We start from the raw sequence: 8345 nt of genomic DNA on the forward strand, positions 1-8345 counted from the left end.
GCTACATGACAAAATGTCTTATGTGATAATAAATTCTTCATCCCCCTTTTAGATCTCTGGCTTTATTCTACTAGAGTGGAATAGACTTAACAGAGAACCCTCTCAAATTCTGCTGAAGTAATTAGGAGACCAACATTAGAGGTGACATTAGAGGAAACAGCAACTTTAAGGAGCTCTTGACTCAGCCTGCAGCCTGCCTGTGTAACACATATCACCTCAGTATGTTAGAAGGTGAGCGTCAAGCCAAAGTGTAGAGCACAGCTCGGAGGGCTGTCTTATGTCTGGATGCAGAAGCACTTAGTAAGCTCTTCCTAGGCTCACCATCCACCTCTGCATCAACATAAACACTGCAAAGGTTCAAAATTTTCCTACACACAATTGTGACAACAGTATGTGGTCCAGTGCCCACCCATCCTCAGTCTACACGACTGTCACAATTGTAAACATGTGGCTACTGTGTTATTAACTTCTCCCACTTGTAACAATAAGATTGTCTAATGAAATTACAAAAGCTTAGCATGTTTAAGAACTCCATGTATGTTCATGTGCTCATGTGTCAGTGCTCACTGTCATGGGAGACATTTATAAACAAGAAAACATAGCCAAACTGATAATTCTGGCAGAGGGTTGGACCACAATTGTAATCCTATCTCTGCTTTAATGATGCTTCTCTTTCTCCTTTTCTCTCCTTTCTTCTCCCTCTCTGAACTTCTCTACCCACCATCCTCCATCTCTCTTCCTCCCTGCCTTGTGTGTGTGTGTGTGTGTGTGTGTGTGTGTGTGTGTGAGTGCACGCGGGAGTATGTGTTTCTAGTGTGAGGGGAAAACATCTGCTATACTCTAATTGAACTGTGTCTGGGATTGGAGATATTATTGCTAACAAGGAAGTGCTTCCATGCTTTAGAAGAAAATGAGTACGAAATAAATACCAAACCATCATTAATTAAACCTGACAATACTCAAGAGTGGGGCAACATAGAAAATGTCACATTCTCTTCTGTATAGTAAGTACCCAAAGCTACCAATTGCCTCTTAGTGTAGAATTCCCTTTCTCTGTAGATTGTAGAGAAAATAGGCATAGTAAATGGGGGAGGAGATTTACAGATATACACAGAAAAAGTAGGGAAGGAGAGGGAGAGGGATCCAAAACTGATACACAATTATTACAGTATGTAATATTTGTTCATTTTAGGGCCATAATCAATAGGCGTGCTGAGCTCAGAGTGGCTGGAGATAGTGCATTTCCCAGAGTCTGTCAGAAGAGTCGCTTCTACCACATGGCACATTCGCTCAGAGTAGACGGGGGCCAAAGGTGCTTCTTGTTTATTTCTGCCTCTGTTCACAGCTCTTCCTCAAGTTAGAAGGCGCAATGTCACCACTGCTTAGGAGATGAAAACTGCCCACTACACCGTCAGAACACATTCCTGTGAGGCTATTGTTATGGTTTTGGTCCCTGTCCCTTTAAGAGACAAGCCATGCCCATTCCCTCCCCATCCACTGAGGCAGGCTGATCTTCAGCTTCCAGCCTGAGCTCACTCTCTTTTCCATCTTCCTCTCGGAGAGGCAGCTTTGCTTCTGCCTCTCTTCCCCCTTCTCTGTCTCTGTCTCTGTCTCTGTCTCTCCCTCTCCCTCTCTCCTTTAATAAAGCTTTATGTCTATTTTCTGTGTCTGTGCCGTTAACCCGCCGCTGCACCGCCTGTTCACCCGCTGCCCTGGTCACACATGTTCCGCGAGTCTCCGCGCAGCTACTATCTTTTTAAGAACGAAAGCTATGATAACGCGTCCTCAGTCTGTTGGACTAGCCAGGCTTAATGAGACGGAGCGATGCTCAGAATTTCCTGTATGGAAGCATTTTAGGATGTGTTTTAATTCATTTCTGTTACCTCAGGTAATGTATAAAGAAAGAGTTATGGTCGGGCAAAGGTGGCACACATCTTTAATCCCAGCACTTGGGATACAGTGGCAGGTGAATCTCTGTGAGTTCAAGGCTAGCCTGGTCTACAGAGAGAGTTCCAGGACAGCTAGAGATACATCAAAAACCCTGTCTCAAAAAACAAAAAAAAAAAAACAAAAAAAAAAAAAAAGAAAAAGAGGTGTATTTGGCTCATGGTGTAGGCACAAGCTAAATATACACCATAGAGGATGACATGACAACAAGAACGTTGTGTGAGAGAGATCACGTGGTAAGATAGGGTGTCAGAGAGAGTGTTAGTTAGGCCTACTTTTGCTGAGCTAGAGTAGGAAGGAATAGAAAAATTTCCATGAGTCTACCTCTAGCTGGACTGCAACCCGGACAATTGTGTCAGGGCTCCGCCCTAAGGTAAATCAACTGCTTACCTTGATAAGCACAATGGAGATACTGTTCCCCATTACTCAGGACCAAGTGAAGACACAATCTCAGAAATAAACAGAGTTTATTTTTGATGGATCAAAAAGCTAGTTGTATATAGCATTTACTTCGTGCTGAATAAATGTGCTCCCTGTGTAGTGACTCAGATAGTCCTTATAACACTATTGGGCAGAAAATGTGTTTTCTCATTTATACCTTAGGGAAGGGAAAGAGAGGCAGGCTAATTGTTTGCTCAAGGTCACATAGCTATTAAGTGACATAGTTGGAATTCCAGAACACATATTTGACTCCAACTGCAATAGTATATTCTCTTTCTAATGAATACTATGTAAAATCTATTTTTTTTGAAAACTAGATTTTACTATTAAGATGACAGGATGGAAGATTAAAACTGAATATAGACATACAAGGTGGAGAGTCTCACACAACTCACCATACAGCAGAAGTGAAAATGACTCTGACCTTCTCGCGAGAGAGGAGGGTGGTCCATTCTCCCCACCCTCACACATATTTTCTCTGTCGTGGCTTGTGTTACAGTTGTTTTTCCTCTAAAACATGGCTTGGAGGAAAATGTTACTGAGCTGTGGCATAATTAGATGTTTGGGTGAGAATCAGGTATACCAGAACAAGATAGTAGTTTGAATATTATCCACGTGAGGATTTGGAACTGAAGAAACCCAGCAAGATGCACAAGGCCAGACATAGTACTGCTGGGCCCAGAGTTTATGGCTGCAGCAAAGACAGCAATGGAAGCATGTAAGTCAAACTAAATGCTTAAAAAATCATGCAAGATGGAGTTGAATCATAGTGATATTTTGTTTGTGTTTTAACAAATAAAGCTTGCCTAAAGATCAGAGCACAGATGCTCTGGCCAGCCAGAGATGGTGCACACCTTTAATCTCAGGATTTGGGAAACAGGCAGACAGAAGATCTCTGTTACTTCAAGGCTACCCTGGGCTACACAAAATTGATCCAGTCTAAAGGAGAAGCAGAGCTCAGCATTTGGGATCACCACACACCTTTAATCCCATCACTAAGGAGGTGGAGTCAGGAGTGATAAGGCTGGGTGGAGATAAGGGTGGAGATGAGAGAGGAGCTCATTGCAGCCTGAGGCAATGGTCTGAACCAGTCAGGCTGAGGAGCAGTGCAGTCTGAAGCAGCAGTCTGAGGATGAATAGAGAAGTGCTGGCCCTTACCGTCTGAGCACTAGTAGAGATAAGAACTCTCTAGTGGTTGGCTGCTTTGCTTCTCTGATCTTCAGCATTAACCCCTATAATTGAATCTGGGTTTTTATTATTAAGAACAATTAGAATTCAAGGTACATTGGATAAGATAGATAATAACAAAAATTGATGTTAATATTTTTTTGTTCTGTTTAGGCAACTGCTTAAGTCATTTATATACATTATCATATTAAACCTCATAAAAATGAGGCAGGAATTTAAAATAACATCTTAATTAATTCCTTGAGAATTTCATACAATTTATTTTGATGACAGTAACTCTCCACCTCCCCCCCCATCTCCTCACAGATTCACCTGTACCTCCTCACGTACACACCTTGTTAGGCCTCATGAGGCTGGGGTGTGAGGCCCAGTGTAATTTCCTGAGTCTAACTTGAGTTGACGTGAGGCCTAGTGTAACTTCCTGAGCCTAGCTAGAGTTTGGAGACCTGTCTCTGGCTACTCAACCTAGACCTGCCTCCATCCAGCCACCTCCAGAGTGGCAGAATATTATTGACCCTTATTCCTTGTTCTGCCTTGGCCCATCCCAGGTTTCTTCATCCCATCACAACCCTATATAAGTCCCTGCTTGATACCATTAAACAAGTTCCTGCTTTGACAGACCCCCGACTCAGTGGGTGTCTTTCTCCCTGCCCCCTATGGCCCAGGAGGTCGGGCTGAGTTGCAACACTCACCATATTGTTCAGCCCGGGGGAGAGTCCGGTGGGTCCAGCTCTCCCCCGTTCTTTCAACCAGAGAACCCTGAACCACCTGAGTCACTGATGCATGATCAACCAATCAGGAGTCACCAATGCATGCTCAACCAATCAGGAGTCATACCTTTAAAGAGACCTAGCTCTGCCTCTTCCAGAAGCTGTCAAGTGCCACTAGCTCCCCAGCTAGGGATGGCACTTCATGCTTACTTCACCACCAGTTCATGCTGGGGTTTGGTCTGGCTCTAGCTTGCACAGGTGAGCTCGCTGCTATCACTACTGTGAGTTTATGTCACAGTTGCCCTGTTGTGTCCTGAAACCAGTTTCACTGAGTTATCCAGCACCACTGGTTCCTCTTCTGTGGTGATCCCTGAGGGAAAGGGTTGATACAGATGTCCCGTGTAGGACTGAGCACTCCAATGTATCTTATTCTGTGCACAGTGATCAATTATGGGCCTCTTGGATTAATCTCCAGTTACTGCAAGATGAAACTTCTCTGGCGAGGTTTTGGAGAGGTACAAGCCTGCGTGTCTAGCAATAAGTCATTAGGAGTTGCGTTCGTGCTATATCCGTTTAGCAGAATAATAGTGTTAGGTTATTCCCCAGCATTCATGACCTTTCTTGCCTCAGGTTCTTGGCCTCAACAATGGTGCCAGGCAAGGGTTCTGTCTTGAGGACCAGCCCTTCAATCCAATCATAAAGTGTTGGATTTATAATATTCATGGCACTGTTGCACAAGTGGCATATGTTGCCAGGCTAATCATTATTATAGTTCACAGGGTCCCCAGCTAGATAAGACTGATGAATACTTTTTTCTCTAGATGAGTGCATAGTACCTTCCAGCACTAGGAAAGCTGGTCACCAAGGCTAAACCATACAGGATAGCATCGGCTTGATTTCTCCATGCTCTGTGACTCAAGTGTTCAGTGTCTTCAGCAATAGGGTCTCACCATTAAGTCCTGGAGGGCAACCAAGAGCAATGACAATGTAATTTAGGGGCATTTATCAGTCCCTAGGGGAGACTTGTTGCAAAAAGAGGTAACCCTTTTCTGTTACTGGGCTTTGTACTTGTTAGCCAGTGGTTTCTGGTGGAGGTATTATACTCCTGTTATTGTGTAACTCTATTTAAACTCTTTTTATTGTGTATTTATAATTTAGGATGCTTTTAAAGTAGTAGGCTTTCATATGACTTTTTTAAAGGACCCCTTCCCCATATTCTCTCGTCTACTCTGACTTCCTCCCATTCCCACCTCATTTTCTCTTCCCTGTTCTAATATTACATTTTTTTCATTTTTATCAATGTATTCTCTCTTCCGTCCCTTGTTTTCTTGCTAGTTTTTTGACATCTATGGATTTTTCAGATAAAAGCACACCTGTCTAAAGATTCATAGCTAGCATCTACATATGAAAGAAAACAAGACATTTGTCTTTCTGTATCTGAGTTACTTTACTCAGGATGACGATTTCCAGCTACATCCATTTGCCTTCAAATTTCACCTTGTTTTTAACAAATGAATAATATTTGGTTGTGAAGATATACCATGTTTTCCTTTTCCATCCATCAGCTGATTGGCATCTAGACTGTTTCCACTATGGTTATTGTGAACAGAGCAGCCGTGATCATGGATAAGCAAGTATTCACGTAGGATATGGAGACCCTTGGGTGAATGCCCAGGAGTGGTACAGATAGATCCTGTGGAATATCCATTTCTAGCCATCAGAGGAACCTACACGCTGATTTTCACGGTGACTGCACCAGTTTGAGATCACACCAGCAGAGAATTAGGGCTCCTCTTTCCCCAACTCCACACTGCTATTTTTTTTGCCCCCCATTTTAAAAAATCTCATCCATTCTGTAGTTTTAATTTGTATTTATCTGATTGTGCAACTTCAATATAACTTTGAAAAAATATTTCTCAGCCATTTGTATTTCCTCTTTTGAGGATTCTCTGTTGAATTCTTTGCCCTGTTTTTTAATTGGGCTTGTTTTTCCTCCCTTTAGTTTTTCAAGTTCTTTGGATAATCTTGATAGCAATCTTCCGTCGCAGATCTAGCTGGTAAAGAGGCAGGAGTTTTAGTACCTCATTTATATGTAAGATAGACAAGGCTGTGCGAGAACTGGGAACTTGCTCAAGATGATCAGTTAATGCCTCTAGTCTCAGCTTGCCCGGCTTTCACCCTACCACAGTGGAGTAGGCTCACACGGAAGGGTGGGAAGGGCAGGAGAGTGTATTTTATTCCATACCCTCAGGTCTTTTTTTCCATAAAGAGAATTTTACAATTTAAACAGCATCTCAAAGATCAGACTAATTACATAAAGATCAGACTAATTACATTTAGATCTTAACATTTTAACATGGACAATATGTGGTAATTTTGGCTGCAGAAATAAAGTTATCATTGAGCTAGGAAGCCAGACATTTAGGGGAAAAAATTAAAAACCTACATCTCTCTATCACAAAATGTAGAATTTGTGGTCTAATGAAGGAAGTAAACATTAAATGAGTCGCGATAAGGGTTCCCACTTGCAAAAGCACAGGATATTTCCCCTGATTGAGCTTCTGTGGTTCTCTAAGATGCAGGTCATGTTCTGTTAGTTAGATGTTGGGGAAACTCTGTTCATTGAAAGCTTTCATTCTTCTGAAAGATTTAACTTTGTTTCGGCTTCTTTCCTTGTTTCAAATGTGGCCCAGTGAGAAATGTTTCTGAAACAGGACCGTCCCCAGGAAAGAGAATAGTATGGGAAAACGTTCAATTAAGCTGTTTTTATTTTTGTAATATAGAATGAAAGTCGTTCGTTACTGGGGGAGAATGATACAAGTTCAGCAAAGCTTAATACATCAGTAGTGAAGTTCCCTTCACAGTTACACTGAGACACCCTTGACATGGACTTGACGAAAGAACCAAATGTCATGTCTCATCTAGGAACTATAGAAAAAAAAAAAAAAAGATGTTTTCTCACCTTGTAAGGAAGAAAATCATTATCAATATAGAAACGCAACAGTCATTAAATAAATTAAAAGCATCTTTAAACTTTTTCCATATACATATAATATATATTTAAATTGCCATTGACTGTACAGGCATTAAATTTTCAACTTAAACATTTACAGAAATTACTGTGAAAAGTTGAAGGGAAAACCTTGTTTTTAGAAAAAGGGGGATCATTTTATCCCTTATAAGCTACATTAAAATACTGAGAAATCAGACTTACCCAAGATTTCTTACTTAGTTGCTTACTCATCCTTATAGATCAGGTATGCATAGCTATTCTCTAACCCAACCTTGATTCAATATGATCAGACATTTATTACTTGGTAGCACAGAAAAAATTTAAAGCTTCAAGAGTAACTGAATAATGTAGTTAAAAAAAACATTGTATAAGTCAGACTGACGATAGTATTACTTACAATTGTCTATGAAATATTAAATGTGTAATAAGACTTTTATACAGAAATAGTAAAACATTATATTAATGAATAAATGATCATCAGTTAATACATAGCTAGGTGAGCATAAAATTTAATCTGGAATACTGCAATCCTGAGGTCTAAGGCATTCAGTATCCAGTTTCCTTCTACAGCATTAGATTCCGTAAATTATATATTATTTACACAGGTTACAATGAAGAATTCTTGAAATACTGCATGGATATGGGTAATCCCTTAACTGGAATTCCAGAAAACAGTTATCAGGAAAAGAATGCACAGATTCAAGCCAGATGGTATCCTAGCTCTAAGTGGGGAGGCAGACACAGACTCCCACCCCTAATCAAGAAGCTTTCTGAAACTGATACCCACCTGCAGATGAAAAATTAATATTCTCCAGTAGAGTGTTGCTGGGTATGTTAACCACACTGCAGGGTAGGATCTGTGTCCAGGAGTGAATATGCTCAACACAAAACTAACCCAGTGGTATTTTTGTGGATTTTGTAGACCTTTTGTTTAATAAAAAATAATTATTTTTATTCTCAAACGTCTCTCCCTGTGTGCATCTGTCTTTGCCTCTGTCTTTCTGTGTATCTTTTTGTGGTGTGTGTGTGTGTGTGTGTGTGTGTGT

This window comes from Arvicola amphibius, chromosome 1 (genome assembly GCF_903992535.2).
Source record: "Arvicola amphibius chromosome 1, mArvAmp1.2, whole genome shotgun sequence".
NCBI classification, from domain to species: Eukaryota; Metazoa; Chordata; class Mammalia; order Rodentia; family Cricetidae; genus Arvicola; species Arvicola amphibius.